The sequence below is a fragment of the Homalodisca vitripennis genome, chromosome 8, assembly GCF_021130785.1.
Source record: "Homalodisca vitripennis isolate AUS2020 chromosome 8, UT_GWSS_2.1, whole genome shotgun sequence".
Classification (NCBI taxonomy): domain Eukaryota; kingdom Metazoa; phylum Arthropoda; class Insecta; order Hemiptera; family Cicadellidae; genus Homalodisca; species Homalodisca vitripennis.
Genome location: NC_060214.1, coordinates 108,887,454 through 108,905,027, shown reverse-complemented (window position 1 = coordinate 108,905,027; position 17,574 = coordinate 108,887,454).

The following is a 17,574-nucleotide window of genomic DNA, read 5'->3' as shown; positions in this document are numbered from 1 at the left end:
GACAATGTGTTTTTAATGATCAAAACCTACTTATATCTGTTATGTCATGTTGACAACTCCCAAGAACACCTTAATTACTTCTTAACAAATTGTTGAAAGTGAAAGTCTGCACAAAAAAGTAGGCCTGAAAACGCTAAATATTTTACTTTCTCAATGAAAAATTGTTGAAAGAAGCTTAGATCAAGTTAAATGGTTCAATCAATCAATAATTCTTTATTCATTAGTTGTACAATACGGTACATTGAATAGTGTCATACATTACTTATATATATATATATATATATATATATATAAAAGTACTAAACATACTCAAGTTCCTTTATTGAATACAAAACTAAATCTATCAAATAGTTTTTTAGTTTTCTTTTAAATTTGTTAATATTATTTTCCATCTTTATGCTTTGAGGAATATTTTTCAGAAATCTTTTCCCGATATACATAGTTTTTTGTGTGTGTATATTTCAAGTCTATGATGATCACTGATGATTTCATTCTTATGGCGTGTGTTATATTTGTGCACATTATTTTCTAAGTTAATTTGTTTAAAATATAGGATGGTTTCATATATACACAAAGTCCAAAAACTGTTATTATTTTTAATTCTTTAAAGCAATTTCTAACAGATTCTGAGAATTTAAGCTTAAGTATATTTCTAATGGCTTGTTTTTGCACCTTTAAAATGTCAGTTAGGTTTTTCTTAGTTGTGGCACCAAATATGGCTATGCCATAAGCAATGTGTGAATGTATATGAGCGTAATAAATCTGTTTTAGCACTTCAGTAGTACATAAACAAGACATTTGCCTATGGCATATAAGCTAGAACTAGTTTTACCAAGCACAAATTTAATGTGCTCATCCCAGCTCAAGTGACAATCAATGATCAATCCGAGAAATTTAATTTTTGATGCATTTTCAATCTCTGAATCGTCTATAAGAATATCAAAGTCAAGGGAATAATGAATGTGTTTCCTTGTTGATGGTACTGAATGAAAAGGTTAAAATTGTTGGATGTATATCCTTAGGTATTGTCAAATAATAAAAAGGTTCTAATTAATGTTGGATAATGGATCCATAGGTTGTTGGATTCCAAATGTTAATGTTCCGTTTTAAATGTAAACCAGTTTAAACTCTGTTTTTTTTTTTTAAGTTTTTATTTTGAACAACCCTCACTTCACACACTAGCGCTTTTATCAAAGTGATATTATTGATATTTATCAGTGATATTAGGCAACTCGCTGCTAAATAATGGTAGGTCATTTCATTATACTGCACATTACTCTGACGAGAATTGCTGTTTGCATTCAATCACTGCTTTACTCTTCTTTAAAAATTAAATGAAAATTGTGGGAGCACTAAATCATTCACTATATTTTTAAAACACTTTTCCACACTGTTGAATCTTAGTCTATAAACTTATGTGTGATTATAGTTAGGTTAATGTAACACATGCTCGCTCAATTTTCACTATTAATCAGTAATTTAACGCATAAAACATTAATATTTTGGCCTAATTAAATTTTCATGTGATATCAGTACGAACGTATATATTTTTAACTACTTTAACTCATAAAAAGCTGATCAACGTTAGAATAAATTGCACCATTTACTTGTGTTCAAATGTTCAAGATGTTAAGCAAGAAGGAAGCCTTGAAAGGATGAGGACGACTGAAGAAGCTCCCTTCCTCTTATAATCTGGAACACAACCCAATATGTTAAAAATCCAATATATGCCTTTATAAAATAAGAGTACTTTTTATAATCAAATGTATTCTAAAATATTTATATAATTTGATACATTTTCAACTTATTTTTACACTTATATGTGCCAGTTACTTCCAACAGTGACTTCGTGGCGATATCACGTAATTTAACTCGTTTCCCTCACACCAATTTACTGTGAACATCCTCTAGTTTGAAATTTGTTTTTACTTTATTGGCGATCTGTCACACACGTAGCATAATATCATTAAAAGATTGTAATGAAACAAATTCAGAGATATAAAACAATTTAGACCCAACGGAATTGCAACCATTTAAAGTTTTTTTTTTATATTGGATACAAAATAGATTATCTTTTTGTAGATGGGGTTTATACAAAAATGGATTTAAAATGAGTTAGAATTAAACTTTTTATCAAAAATTGGTGTGGCACATTTAAAATTATCTTAAAATGTATTTTTAGCCAGAGAGTATTGTTATCCCTCTTTAAAGCACACACACACACACAGACAAAATAGTTTTAATGGGATTCACTTGTATACCAATTCCAACTTCCTTGACAATAATTCATGTTTTGGATCCATTTTTTTTTTTTTTTTTTTTTTCGTTAAATCTTATGTATAAAATGGTATAGTCTGTTACTGTACAATATTTAAAACATTAAAGTAGCCACCATCTGTACAGGATTACATAAATTTAATTTTCCCCCTATCTGTAAAGTTTAACACCAGTTCACCTTTCTCTTAGTGCAGCATCTGGAATCTGATTTGACTCCTGGAATTTGGAGTAATTTTTGTCTGGAGAGATCCAAACTAAGTCGGTGTTGAACAAGATCAAAATGAACTCTTTACATCCTTTCAACATCAGGGACACCTAAACTACAAAATATAGTATAATCTAGGTGAAGAGGTATTCTCATTGTTATCAAGAGCACTGTTATTGTGTGCAATACAATGTTTTAGACAAAATGTCTAAGTTCGGTGAAGCAATCGAGTTTTCTAAACATAACGGTAGGAAGGGGTGTGATTCAATGTTAAATTTGAGTATAGCTCCAGTTGATCTTCCTTTTAGTTCAGCATCTGCAATTTTGAGCTTCTTCGTCACAGACTTTTTATCTCTTCAGACGAACATGAATCCAAATTACAGAAGTCAAGTCTGTGACTACAGTGTCAGATTCTACGTTACTTACTTACTCCTGTGGCCACTCGAAACCCAGATGATTTTTGACTCTTGCCAACAATGTCTCTCCAACTTCCTCTATCTTGAGCCACTTCCAGTGTAGCGCCAATCGTTCTTAAATCCTTCTCCACCTGATCACTCTATCGCATCCTAGGTCTGCCCAATGGCCTCACTCCCCTCTGGTTCCCCCTCGCCACACCCTTCTTTATCATTTTATCTTCTCTCCCCTACGGGCAACATGGCCCATCCATCTCATTCCTTTACAAAAACAAAATATAGAAACAAAACAAAACAAAATGGCTGACACTTAACATTCACTGTGAAAGTGCTCCTCATATTAGTGCAGTTATTAGTAGGTAAACCCAACAAATTGCTTACTAAAATACTCACCACCACAACTTCAACAGCAACTGTAAGTGTTTACAACTATAATATAATACAAATATAAAAGATAAAGCAAGAATAACATTGAAAAACTAATACCACAGAGCTGACCTACATTAAGAGGCAGCAATTTTCACATGAAACTCATATCCAACTTCAAGAATATACCACTCTGAGAGTAGCTAAAGCACAAATCTCTGCATAAAATTACAAATAGTGTAGTTTAATTAAGTGACGTCAAACACATAAGCGACTAAACACGATTATTTTTACCACTATCAAGACAACCTCACAGGCGCTACACCCATATGTGACAAGGCCGCTGACCCAGATACCGCGTCAGCAAGGCTGACAAGGAATTGATTACCCATAAATCAAACACATTTATTTTCAACTTCTGACTAATTCTGACCACTAGAAGTCTGCCAATTACTTGACAAGGTGTCTCAGTGGTGATGAATTGAGTAGATGCCACTGAGTACCGTGTCTAGTAATACACTGGTCTACAGTATCTTACATTTTTTGACATGGTTATTGACTACCTTAAATCAATCTAAATTTTTACAGTGCAATTCCTTATACTGACCTTTTTGTAATTACTGATACTCTTAAGAATGCCATCAAAATATCCCTGTGGTATATGCTCAATAGGAGTAAAAATACTCAGGATTAAAGTGCACTGGTACATGTGAATTGTGGTACCATGCTGGCTGTCAGAATATCAATGAAAAAACTCTTAAAAAAATGTCCTTCAATAAAATAAATTACTGAAAATGCAACAAATGTAATACAGACTCTTCAAACCTACTTTCTCAAGTGACAGCTGATTCAAATATAAGCTTTCCCCTGTAACACAAACATGAACAATGGTTCTGATTCTCCAAACATTTCTATTAAAGAACTTGAACATAGCCTAATTGAGAACAACTTTTTTTGAAAACACAGCCAGTGAAGAGGGAAAGCTTGAAATGGCTGCAAAAATAGGCTCTGTACTACTCAACGAGAATAATACCTTGAAAGAACAAAACATCAGACTCAAAGCTGAACTTGCTAGCTGTGAAGAACAGATTGAAGAACTTTAATAATGAAAAAGAAAGATACACAGAGAGACTAGAAGCACTACAACGCTGTCTAGACGATATGCAAACTTCACTTGATAGAGAAACCCAACTGCGACGGAAAAAACCAAGATACCTTTGATGAGCATGAGTGTAAAATGGGGCAAATAATTGATGATTACATTTGTAAGATGAATGAGAAAGACAAAATAATAAAAACCCTGCAAGTTAAAATTTGAAAATCAAATCAACATCAATATATCCAAATCAACCATCAGTAAACCGCTTCTCAGACCCAAGGCATCGAGAATGATCCCTCATCTGCAACAGCCTCTCCATATCTGCTGCTCCAAATCCTAAACATAAATAAAAAACAAGAAAATATGGAAAATATATGATGATAGCATTGCTTCACGCTTCAACAGTTGTCTACTAATCAAACAAAAACAGCTCAGCAATTTGGATCATTTACCTGTGGAGAGTAAACCTATCTGCACTCAAAATTTAAATTATGACCTGACTAACCCCGGGACAAATGAATCACTGACTTCGACCCCAGGAGCCAGACAAACCTGCAGACAAAAACTGAACGAAAGTACAATGACTAACGCCTATCCAACATCAACCCCAGGAGCCAGACAAACCTGCAGACAAAAACTGAACGAAAGTACATTGACTAACGCCTATCCAACATCAACCCCAGGAGCCAGACAAACCTGCCGTCAAAAACTGAACAGAAGCACGATGACCAAAGACTAACCCAACATCAACCCCCAGGAGCCAGACAAAACCTGCCGTCAAAAACTGAGCGAGTTGAAAAAACCTTCTACTAACAATAAAAGAAACAACGTTTTTCAGTGTTTCCTTACAGGTAGCAAGATTTACAGCTAATAAGGACAGGCAAGGGGGTGTGAATCCAAAAATAAAAGTGCTGGCAAAGAAACCGCCAATAACTGCAAAAGTCCGCAGTCACAATGAAGCTCTAGAAGAATTCTTCGTAAAGCACATAGAATTCTACAAAAAAATCAATGAGAGCTATAAAAGTAGTGCTATTGAATTAGAATTACTGCCAGAGCACTCTGAACCTAACCCTTCAGATGAACCTTGCACACAGATGGCAACCTCCTCAACAGGTCCTTTTTTAGAGGACAGCCACCTGAAAAAGGCCAAAGAATAACAATTAACACTCAAAGGCCTGGTTTGGATGGAGAAAACATATTGTCGATTTTCCATCAAAATGTCGACCGCATCAGTAACAAGGTGGAGAGATTAAACCATTTATTATCCTCTCTCAAGCCAGATTTGGTAGTTGTCACAGAACACGGACAACATGCAAATAACATCATAAATACGCAATTAAATGGTTATACTCTGGTCTCCGCATTTGGAAGAGTGCATAACATTAAAGGAGGGGTAGCAATTTACAAAAGTAACAAAATAGAGAATGAAACTACAAGTTTGGAAATGGAACATCTCAGTATACCCCTAGTCTGTGAAGTAACAGTTGCCTCTATCAAACTTTCTGGAAAAGAACAACTTTATATGATAGGTGTATATCGGCCTCCTAATAATCTGATTGACATCACAGCAGAAGCTATCGAGGTCCTTCATAAAGTTCTGGATAACATTCCGACTCACAGCAGAATTATTTTGATTGGGGATATAAATATTGACATTTTAAGACCTACTAGGGAAACTATTATGTTTGATGAATTTCTTTTGTCCCATAACATGACACGACTCCAACTTTCGGCGACCAGAGTATTTCAAGGTCATCAGTCCTCCATAGATGCTATCTGCACAAATGCTGAAATTGATGAATCTCAAGTGAAAATTCTCCATACTGGTATAAGTGACCATTTCGGGACAACTTTGTTATCTGCCTCTGTCTGTTGAATAAAAAAAAACTACTACCTCCTCTCATCGACATGTAAGTCCAGAGAAATCTTAACAAATCTCAAACGATTATTTGCTGAGGAATCTTGGACTAATGTACTTCAACAAGATAGTGTGGAAGAGGCCTACAGACAATATTTGAAGACAATAACATACTTTTTAGATCTCACTTGTCCAATCAAGAAATTCAGAGTTGTGGCAAAACCAAAAGCTCGACCATGCTATGACGAAGAAGCTCTCCGCATAAAGAAAGATTTTCTTAAAGCAAATGAGAGATATTGTCTTTCTGGCAGCCAAGAGGATAAACAAACTTCTACGCAGCTAAAGAAGGCTTACGACTTAAAAACTAAGGACCTTAAGACAAGAGGCTAGTGCTGCTCATATTGACAACGCTGCTAACAAAAATAAGGCTGTTTGGGAGATCATAAACAGCGAGAGAAATCATCAGCACAAGGACACAATTTCTGGATTTGACTTCATAGTTAAAAACGGAGACAAAATTGACGACCCTATAGATATAGCCAACCATTTTAACAACTATTTCTCAAACTATTGCTCATGAAACTCTCAAACAGAACCTGTGCATCAACCCAACAATGCAATTTGTTCAGAACCCACCTGTTTGGAATGCCACTGACCTCTATGGAACCCACATCAATTGAAGAAATAAGTAAAAGTAATAGACTCACTAAAAACAAAATCCTCTTTTGGCTTAAATGAAATATCCTCAAAAATTCTAAAATTTTGTAAAAATGAAGTAGCGGTACTGATTTTTTTATATCACACAACTGTCTCTTCTGCATGGTACTTTCCCCTCAAGTATGAAAATTTCCAAAGTTTATCCTCTTCACAAAAAATCCAGTAAACACCACATAGAAAATTTTAGGCCAATATCTTTAATTCCAACTGAATCCAAAATTATTGAGAAAATTGTACTCTCTAGACTTTTCAAGCATCTTCAACTGAACAACCTTTTGACAGAGAACAGCATGGTTTTTATTAAGGGGCGATCCACCATGACTGCAATAGTAGATCTGTTGGAGCACATTGTGGACAATATCGAGGCTGGAAATAATGAAGTGGGAGTGCAACTTGACTTGTGTAAGGCATTTTGATTGTCTAAGCCATGACTTGATTATAAGAAAACTTTTTCATCTAGAATCCAAGGAACAGCACTTTCATGGTTCTCAGCATACCTTGAAGGAAGACGCCAGGTTGTTGAAGTGACTCAGACCATAAAAAAAGAATTACTACAATTTCTAGATCTGAGGTCCTGTCAATGGACCGTGGTGTACCGCAAGGATCTGTGTTGGGGCCTGTACTTTTTATATTATTTACTAATGATTTTCCTAACGTTTTACATTCATACAGTAATTTAGTCATGTATGCTGACGATTCTATGCTATTAACTGCCAATAGCTCAGTGGAAAATCTAGAAATAAATTCATACATTGCTGTTAAACATTGCTATGGACTATTGTAGAAACAATGACCTGGTTTTCAAAGAATCAAAGACGAAACAAATTTCATTTGGGAACAAGAAGGATGACATTTCAGATCTACCAAATCTTCAATCTGTCAGCTCAACTAATTATCTTGGAATCATTGTTGATGACAAACTCTCATGGCTAAATCATATTAATAACTTATGCCTTTAAACTTAGCTCAGCAATCTATGCCATAAAAAAGGACGAAAGCTATAAGCACGACAAAAGGCCACAATAACAGCCTATCAAGCTCTGTTTGAAAGCCATATGAGATATGGCTTTAGAGCGGTTTGGGGTGGTTCAAACTGAAAGAAATCTCCAACGAATCCTCATTCTTCAAAAAAAGGCTCTAAGAATCATGGCTGGCTTGGGATGTAGAGAGAGCTGTAGAGGGGTATTCAAAGAGTGGAGGTTTATCAACAGTGTCAGCCTTTATATTGTAGAATGTATTGAGATAGCTACAACTCATAATGTCCAACAGCACCAAGACATTCACTCCTTACAATACTAGGCATGCCAATAACTTTACTTTGCCAATCCACAAGTTAACTCTCTCTGAAACAAAACCAACCTATGCTGGGGCAAAAATTGCTTATTCTTCAATAATCTCCCTGATGAGCTGAAGAAAATGGAAGGAAGGAAGTTGAAGAAAAAGCCTGCACTCCTGGTTTCCAAGAGAGACCCTTTTACTCAGTAAAAGAATTCTTGAATTGGAGAGCCGACTCGCAGAGAATGTGAAGACCTAGGCAGCTAATGACAACAAACCTGGGAAAATTTTTTAAGATAATATGTATTTGACGCCATTTCCTTCTTGATGAATGTGAAAATAAAGAATTGTCTTGTCTTGTCTTACTCCTGATCAGTGCAATCACATCGGGATCTTGGTATATTTCTCTTAATTCTCTGTTCTTCCTGATCCGCCATATGTCTCCTTCTTGAACTGGTCCAAAAATTCTTCTTAGTATTTTGTTTTTCAAAGGTTATTAACTTTTTTGGGATTTCTTTGTGAGTGCCCATACTTCCGACCCGTACATCAAAACTGGCAGATCATGGTTTTGTAAATTCTTAATTTAATTTTCCTCATTAATAGTTTGCTTTTGAGAAGTTTTGCAAGGCTCCAGTATGTTCTATCTGCTGCTGCTAATCTACATTGGACTTCAACTTCTTCTCTATTGTCATGTGTTATCGTCACTCCGCCTAAATACTTAAATTCCTTTGTAGCCAGATTCTACGTTATATATAGAAAATTCGGTTTTCCATATCATTGTACTCATCTCGTGGATACTTTATGTTTGTTCTATATATAATCCTTGTGGTTCGCTCTCCTGAGGATAAAAGAGCCACATATGGTACAACAAAACAATTTATGCTCTGTGTTGCATTTAAAAAAGTGAGAGTTGACAGATGATTCATATGGTTGCAAGATTCAAAATTCTCTTTAATATCGCGCTTTGTTATTAAAAACAAAACCTTTTGGGAGGGATATCATGAGAATAAGTAGGAAGAGCATTCCACTATGCCTTAAAATGGAACTTTGCTGTTGCTGTTTCTTGGTATATTGTAAACAATTATGCTGTATGAATAAATTTATTTTAGTTGTTTCTGTCGATATTATTCATAATTCTAATTTTAGACTTGTATTTACGTACTTTTTTTACCGTAACAACAAAATTACATTTTTATAAATATATTTTTAGACCCTATAAACTATATTTCTGTGAGCAGATTCAAATTGGAGATACAATTCATTTATACATGGATTTGTTTCTTTAAACTCCTGAAATTGAGAATAGTTTAAAATGGAAAAAATTTGAAAAAGCTAGTTTTCTAAACTATTTTATGTGAAAAATTTAGTTTAAACATGTTACATTTGGCCATTGGTGAAGAGCGCAGGTTAAAATCTATACAAAGTTTTGAACTTGTGTGTTAATTTTATGTATCAATCAAAAGTTCTTACACTCTAAATGTGCATTTTGTGGATTTAAAAGCATCCAACCATAGGGTTCTGCCCCACGGGCATCCAAAGTTCCTGTGTTAATCTTATTAGATTATTTCTGTTTAGTTTAAAAATCTGATAACTAAAACACTGTGTATTGCTCAGGCAATTATTCTCAATCATGTAACCAACTTGGTATCAAGTTGATGGTTAATATTGAGATAGAAGAGAATTCCTTTGGATTTTCGCTCCCCGATAACCACTCCTACTCGTATAAGGATCACTGTGAAAGTTTCGAGGTGTATGAAGTTTTTATCTTAGACACTCGTTATTAGGCATGATCAAATTAATCTCCTCCTGTGTCAATGCACTTTTTAAGTTGGATTTTACAACGGTAGAAAGCACCCAACGACTCAGTTTTTGTAGTGGAATCAAAATATTTTCGACTTTCATGAAGTTTGCTTTCTGAAGAAAACCGACGACTGTGCAAATTTTTCTTCCCACTGAAGAATAACCAGAAATCAAACGTAGCAAGATCAGGTAAATAAGGAGTGCTCCATTGTTTTGATGTATTATCACCTGCAAATGCCAGTTTTTACAACAGTGTGAAAAGAGACATTATCGTGGTTCTAAATTAAACCCTGAATGTTGGAAAAATTAAACCCTTCTGGCAAGTATTGTTCAGTGTGCTAATTTTCTGTGACATTCCTCTGTTCCTCTAGCTTAATAGCTTTCATCAGTACCGTACTCCTGAAGAACAGCACATTACTTTCTTTACTGATCATTGTTTTACAACAATTGTGGGAATGGTTTGTCTACAAACAGCAATTCGCAATTACCAGTGACAATTTTGAAACTAATCCGATTACCGCAAATATAAAGCAGTTGGAGGGTCTGCTGGTTGATTTTCACATGCTCACTGCTTTGCTCATCTGTTAAATCGCGAGGTACCATTGAGAAAAAGTTTTCTGACTTTTAAAAAGTTGTGCAATATTATTTGCAATGCTGTGGATGTAAGCGTTAGGAAAGTTTCAATCATAAAATAATTGCAGTGTCTGTCATCTTGGATCATAGCACGCATCTGATCTACGTTTTCATAAGTGCAGCGGAATGCAGCCCTCCTGAATGTTCGTTGTCTTGGAACGAATTAAAGCCCCTTCAAGATTCTGAATACCACCTAGAAACAAAAACACAGGATGACGCTTCAGAGCCAAAGGCAGTTTGGGGACTTTCAACGCACTCATCTTGATATAGACCAAATTCAAAGTCATAGAAGTACATAGCCTGAAACGCTCTCTCAACAACTCTTGACTACATGAAGTATGTTTTTCCGAAAAGACAGACACAAGTACACCGATAGGCTTAATTTGCTGTCGTAGTGATAGGTGCTCAGACAATCTGATGAGATTATTGCAGTATGCACTGTTTTCACAGGAACCCTCGTATAGTCTAGGAGCTAGGAGTCAATTGGTATTGTATAACCACGCAACCTAGTTTTCTTGAAGTTGATAGAGAAATTTCCTCTAAGAAATAAATTGATTGTCAGTCGCTTTAGTTTTCTTGGAGCAAAAAATATGTAATGATGAGTGTTTTCTCAGCTTTACACACTTTTTTTCTACTTTCTGGTGATATGACTATTATTTGTGTCTGACGGTCAGCTTTAGGTATATCAAGCTAGATAATATATAATCTGTAAAAAATTATCATTTCATATTTTTAACTCCTTTGATTCCCTCTCATTTCCATCAAAACAAACATAGTTGTTGATCGATTTCAAAGAAGTGGTGCTCGTAGACTAATACTTTTGATAAGATTAGAAATAGAATAAACTTTGATGTGTTTAGTTAGATAGAGTTTGAGTAGGTCTATCAAGGTTCAAAATGTTCTTTATTTTACCAAATGACCAAATAGAAATTAAAAATAGATATTGTCACAAGTATAAGACGCTTAGTTAATAGAATGTGTATGTTGGGTAGTACGCATTGAGCAATAGAGTAGATTCGGGAACATTCTGTTATCAGTGGGCATAAGATTGGGTGGTCTCGTTTACTTTACACTCAGTTGTGTTCGACAGTCTACAGAAGCTAACATCTCGTTGTACATTTCCTTAAGTGGTTCCCCCTGCCTAGTCCCTCAACACCCGCTGAAGAGCACTGTGTGTTGTGAAACTCCCATGCTGTAGTTGGGATTCTTTAGAAATTACAAATAATAGCAGCTCATTTCTATAACATTCTATATGTTCCGTAGGAGAAATCTGCTTATTATGTGACTTAAATTATTTATTTTACATACTGCCATATATTTATAAGAAAATATCCGATCTCACTTTCTCATTTACCTGTTTCAACCTACAAATTGCAAGTGTTGAGCCAAATCTCATGGAGGAACATGCACTATCATCGAACTCGATGTTGCCTATACAGGCTGAGACAGACCACCCACCCGTGATGTATAATGCTTGAACTGAGAAACCTACCTTCTTCGTTTTAACGAAAACCTCCATATTTCGACCTTAAGAATTCGGGATTTTGTACAATGTGGATAGTAACCATTTTGAAACTTTCTATTGGTTGGGAAACTTATATTGGTAGAGAACTTATCCGAGTAATGTGTGAGTAGTGTTAAAATTTTAGTTTGAATTAGCTAGAAATTATGACATTTCACCACTATTTCCGCAATCATTATGTATATATACACTTCTTGTGTGCGTATGTATGTCTCTGAACTCCTAAACATCTGGACTGATGTTAATGAAAGATTTTGTGTGTCTTCAGGTGGATTCGAGAATGGTTTAGGTTTACAAATTAAATTTAGAAGATAAAAGATACAAGTTTTCAAAGTGCCTGCACATTATAAACTGCAATTAAGTGACAGTTATGTATATTAAATAGCCAAACATTATTTAAAGGCGCTAAGTCATGATGTATATTTGTCTTTAAAATACATTTCTGGATAAACATAAAGCTTGAGTGTTAGACCACTTTATGACAAAGTACATGTACCTGTAGAATTCGTCTTTTTATAATTTTGTTCTGGTTTGCAGGACAACTCAGACTGCTTTAATAATTTATAATTTATTTAAAAATTAATAAATATGAGCAGTGGTCATGAAGTAATTTTCATTATTTATTAAATGTTACTTGAATAATTATTGTGTGTTGGTAAAAGTAACTTGATATTTTGTCATACCTTACATATTAGAACTGTAGCAACAGATGATTTTGTTACAATTACACACAACTGTATCTGCAAATCCTAATCCTAATACTGTAATATCATAAATGTGAAAGTTCCTTTGTTTGTTTGGCTTGCTTTCACTCATAAATATTCAACCGATCGCGTTGAATTTGACATGGACATTTTAGGGTTCCTGGGGTAAATATAGGCCTGTTCTTATTTTGAAAATACCTCCGTGCTACACCCCAATGTTCTTTAAAGTAACGACACAATCCCGCCTTGGTCTCTAAAGTTGTTAAATATTAATTATATAAAACACCATTCCTAATGTTATCAACTGTTCTGTGTAAACATTGTTTATTATTTTCAATTTATTTACATTTATAGTGAGTGCAAATATTTTAATGCAGTTTTAGATTTCAGCGATTAAGTAAGTAGTCATCTATCTTAAAAAATGCCCCAAAACATACATGGTCAGAATTTGACAGCGAAGTAGCAGTCAGCAAGAACTATCGCTCGACTGTGCTTTTGAACTAATGTACCAATTTCAGCTCTAAATGTTCTAAAATTTTAGCAATATCTTCAATAAAGAAATAAACGCTTAGTGTCATGGTTAATTTACTTTTAGCTGTAAATTCTTATCAAATATTAAGTATTAGTACTAAAAGAAAATGTTACTATCCAACAAATTAAATTAGAATGGCCATAAATATACACTTTTTGACATACTTTCTTGATTGTGGCAACAAGGCATACTCAAAATTGGCGTCGAAAATATAATTCACTGGAACCAGCAATGGTAATGCACATGAAACATCTACTAAATTGCGTGCAAAGGTGTGGGTAACTGCTGGCAGTGCAAATGTAAGAGAAAATGTAGTCTAAATTACATTACATTTAAAGACTGTTATCAAACCTAAATTGGTTGTCTTTTGATAAAAGTTGGGTTCTCGGAGCTGTGTATGTATATATATTTTCTTGATGAGAAAAAGAGGCAAAATCAGCAATAGAACAAAAAATAGTAACATCGAAGTAAATTGCATTGACCATAAATGTACACTTTTAACACATTTTCTTAAATGTAAAGATGTGTGAGGAAAAACTAGAAAAAGGTAAAACAGTGTGGTCTCTTCCTCGATAAGAAACTCTCTTTACTGTGTGCAAGCCACGATGGTCTAGTACATAGATTATAATTGACTAGTGCAATAAAATGTCTGTCAAGACAACTTCTTATACAACAAATTGAAAACGCATGTAATTTTAGAAGCGTGTAGTTCCAAAGCTAATATAGTTTTGTATAGAATGCATGTTGCCTGATTGAATTGTTGATAGTCGAGTTGTGCGTCAAATGATAATTAGAGATCCACCATTTAATTAAAACGGGAAAAGAGTAGTCAAGTTTGTTATTCCTCCAAACACAATTATCAAATTTATTTTAAAACTTAAAATTTTTCGCTTGAAGTTTGTTTGTGACAATTGAAGGATTGTAGAAGAAACAGGATTTTTCCGAACATTTCCCATCGTTCAGTGATCAAATTAGTCAGTAACACTATGTTTCACCATGTGCAGTCTGATCTTGAAACATAGTGTTACTGATTACTTGTATCACTAAATGATAGCAAATGTCCGGGAAAATCCTGTTTCTTCACAAATTCAATATTTTACAACAGTTTAGTGTCTCTATCAATATAATCTTGTAGTCAAACACAGGCCTCTTTCTGGTATATAATGTATATGAATGTGTGAAATAAGTTATGTAAATTGTATCTTTTATATAGGAAACGTAGTAATTGTTCCTTTTAATTATGTGTTTTTATTGATCTGTCCTTACATTATCCTTATGTCCTTTGATATAAGTAAAGGAAGTAGTAGCATTTAAATTTAAAAACAATTTTTAGAATGTATGATATTTTGACATTAATTTAAATTTATGAATGATAAAACATTATTTAAGAATATATTGTGTTCATAATACTAGAGAATACTACTATTGCAAAATATGCCCAATAACTTTTGATATAAATGTAAATAACCCACATCACATTGTTGTAGAATTTATTTATTTCTTTTGTAAAAACTTATTGTAACTTATGTCGGCTAGGTTTGGACTAAAAACAATTTAGTACATCATTGTGGAAGTTATGGTAGTTTTAATAATAAGTGAAATAAAACGTTGGAACACTTTGTAAATACAGTGCTTTAGAATTACACTGTTATGTGTGAGGTTTTATTTGAAATCAAATGAAATATTCCTCTAGAGCATAGGTTATGTTCCATTAAGTAGTAATAATACTTCGAGATAAAGTTTCCTCTATGCTTACAACTGGTATTATGTCATGGAAAGAAAAAAGTTTTGTAGGAGAGTTCTCCCGAATTTTATTGATACACATCACACTTCATTTGCATGCTTCCTCTCCCCCAGGTAAAAGATTCTTTGAGGATTTATTTGTGGGAAATTTTCATACCACTGATGTACGAAAATTTAGTTTAATTTTGAAACGTGGTTGAAAGCATAAAAATATTTTATTTCTACAGATTACCGACACCACATCTATTATTTGTGAGTATCACATAAACATATGGGAGAACTGGACACATACAGGGTGTTCATTTGAAAACTTCAAACTCGTATTAAAAGAGAAACTTTTAGAAAGGTTAGGCAAGAATTTGAAAATAGGTTATTTTTTGCTTGAACAATGGCTACCAATTTGAATATGGAATTTGAAGTTTACAAAGGATTTACAACAGTATTCAGTGAGTAATTTTGTTGTTATTAGCAGTAGTACATTAGTTTGTAGACTAATAATTGTTGTGTAATAAATTACATTATTGGCTGCTGATACCAAGCGGCTTGGCCGATTTCAATTTTGTTTTTACCAAAAGACAGCATTTTTATGAGCTTCAATTTGAGATGCCACAAGGTATTAGTTGCCATTTCAAACTTTTGACTGGGTACGAGGGAGCATGGGGATGAGCATCCTCATTTTGAAAATATTTTTTTCTTTTTTCCCTCAATTAGTACTATGCACTCCCGTTTACAGAATTTTGATACTTGGACTATAAGTCTTTTAATACGAGTTTGAAGTGTTCAAATGAACATTACAATCTCAGAGGCTTGCAATAAACTTGTCTATTCAATGTCTATCAGGGTTCACAGTTTTATCTTCTTAATGATAATTCCTGTACCACAGTAGACTATCTGGGAAGAAAACCTTTCACCATTGACCGTACTCTTGCAATATTTTAACTAAAAAAAGAAATATGTTTTGGAAAATGATGACAAACTCAATAGGTAGTGATGCATACAAAACAGAATACTCGTGCATTCAATTTCATATAAAATTCAGATAGCATAAGCCCTTTGAAAAGGAATGTTAAATGAAATTTAATATAATAATTAACATGTTCAAGACGACGGGTTTTTCCGTGCTATTTTATTTGCCGTCGAATTTTTCCATAATAATGGCAAAAAAGTAACAGGCTTTTTTACGTTCAGCGTCTAAGTATAACGAGAAATGTATGTAGGTTTCGCAATTTCGTATTAAAAAATTATTTCAATACGTTTTATCAATTCAAATCAAGGGGTACCTAAGAAAATTAATTTAACTTAATTAAGAAATCGTACGCCCGACGGAGTATACGACGGAAGTTGTGATAAATCGCGTGTACGCGATGGGGTACACGTTGTCGTGAACTTGTTAAAAGGTGTTTAATCGGAAGTCCTGGTAGACACCAGTGTGTTTCAGAGCAGTCGCCGTAAGAAGAAAGTGCTTTGTCTTGTAAGTAACTCTTAACCTACTGGCAATACAAAAAACTCACTTCGAGGCAAAACAGAAAGCCAAAGAACATACTTGGGATTTACTGTGTGAACATCTTGATTCCAATAATAATTTCCAAATGTGACATTCAATAAATGGACTAAGACTAGATACATTTGCTTCAAATAGTTATAGTAAGTATTCATAATGATAAAATTAGCTATACATTTTTTGAAAATAATCACTCAGAACTATACAAACAAAAAACTTCATAATTGAATCTCATATTTTTTTAGACAGCTCTGCACCTTATCAATCAGAGGGTAACTTCAAAGCCATTGCATTGGACCACGCCATAAAATTGACTAGACAAGTCAAGTCTCTAGATTAGATGATATTAACTATCTGGTCCTAAACTGTTTTTACTTTCTTACTGTTTTAACAACATATTAATATATTTCTTGGAGGATACTAAATTAGAAGGAAAGACACTGCAGATGGAGAATTTTACAGACCGATCTCTCTAATACCCTGTATTATAAAAACAAGTAATTTAATGTTTAAATTTAGATTATACTGATTTGTTACCGAACATGAATTAATTCCAGACAATTAGTTTGGATTTAGTAGAAAAAGTGGGCACAATGATTTCTTACTAATATAATAGTGCCAGTTGAAATTCAGACAAACCTTCAACTGACATAGCAACAGTTGGCCACCCTGGATATGAGCAGTACCTCTGACTCAGGTCCCAATGAACATGTAGATAGGCTGGCAAAAGAGGCAACCCAAGTAGGTGAAGAACCAACAGATTTTAAAGTGTCATTGGAAGATTTTGTTGGCGCAATTAAACAATCACTACTTGCCCCTGATAGCCCCTCCCCATGGTATAATAATTACAAACTGAGTAGAAATAAAATAGTAACAATAAGTAGACTAAGAATTGGACATGCTTGGGTTAATGAAACCCTATTTAAGAT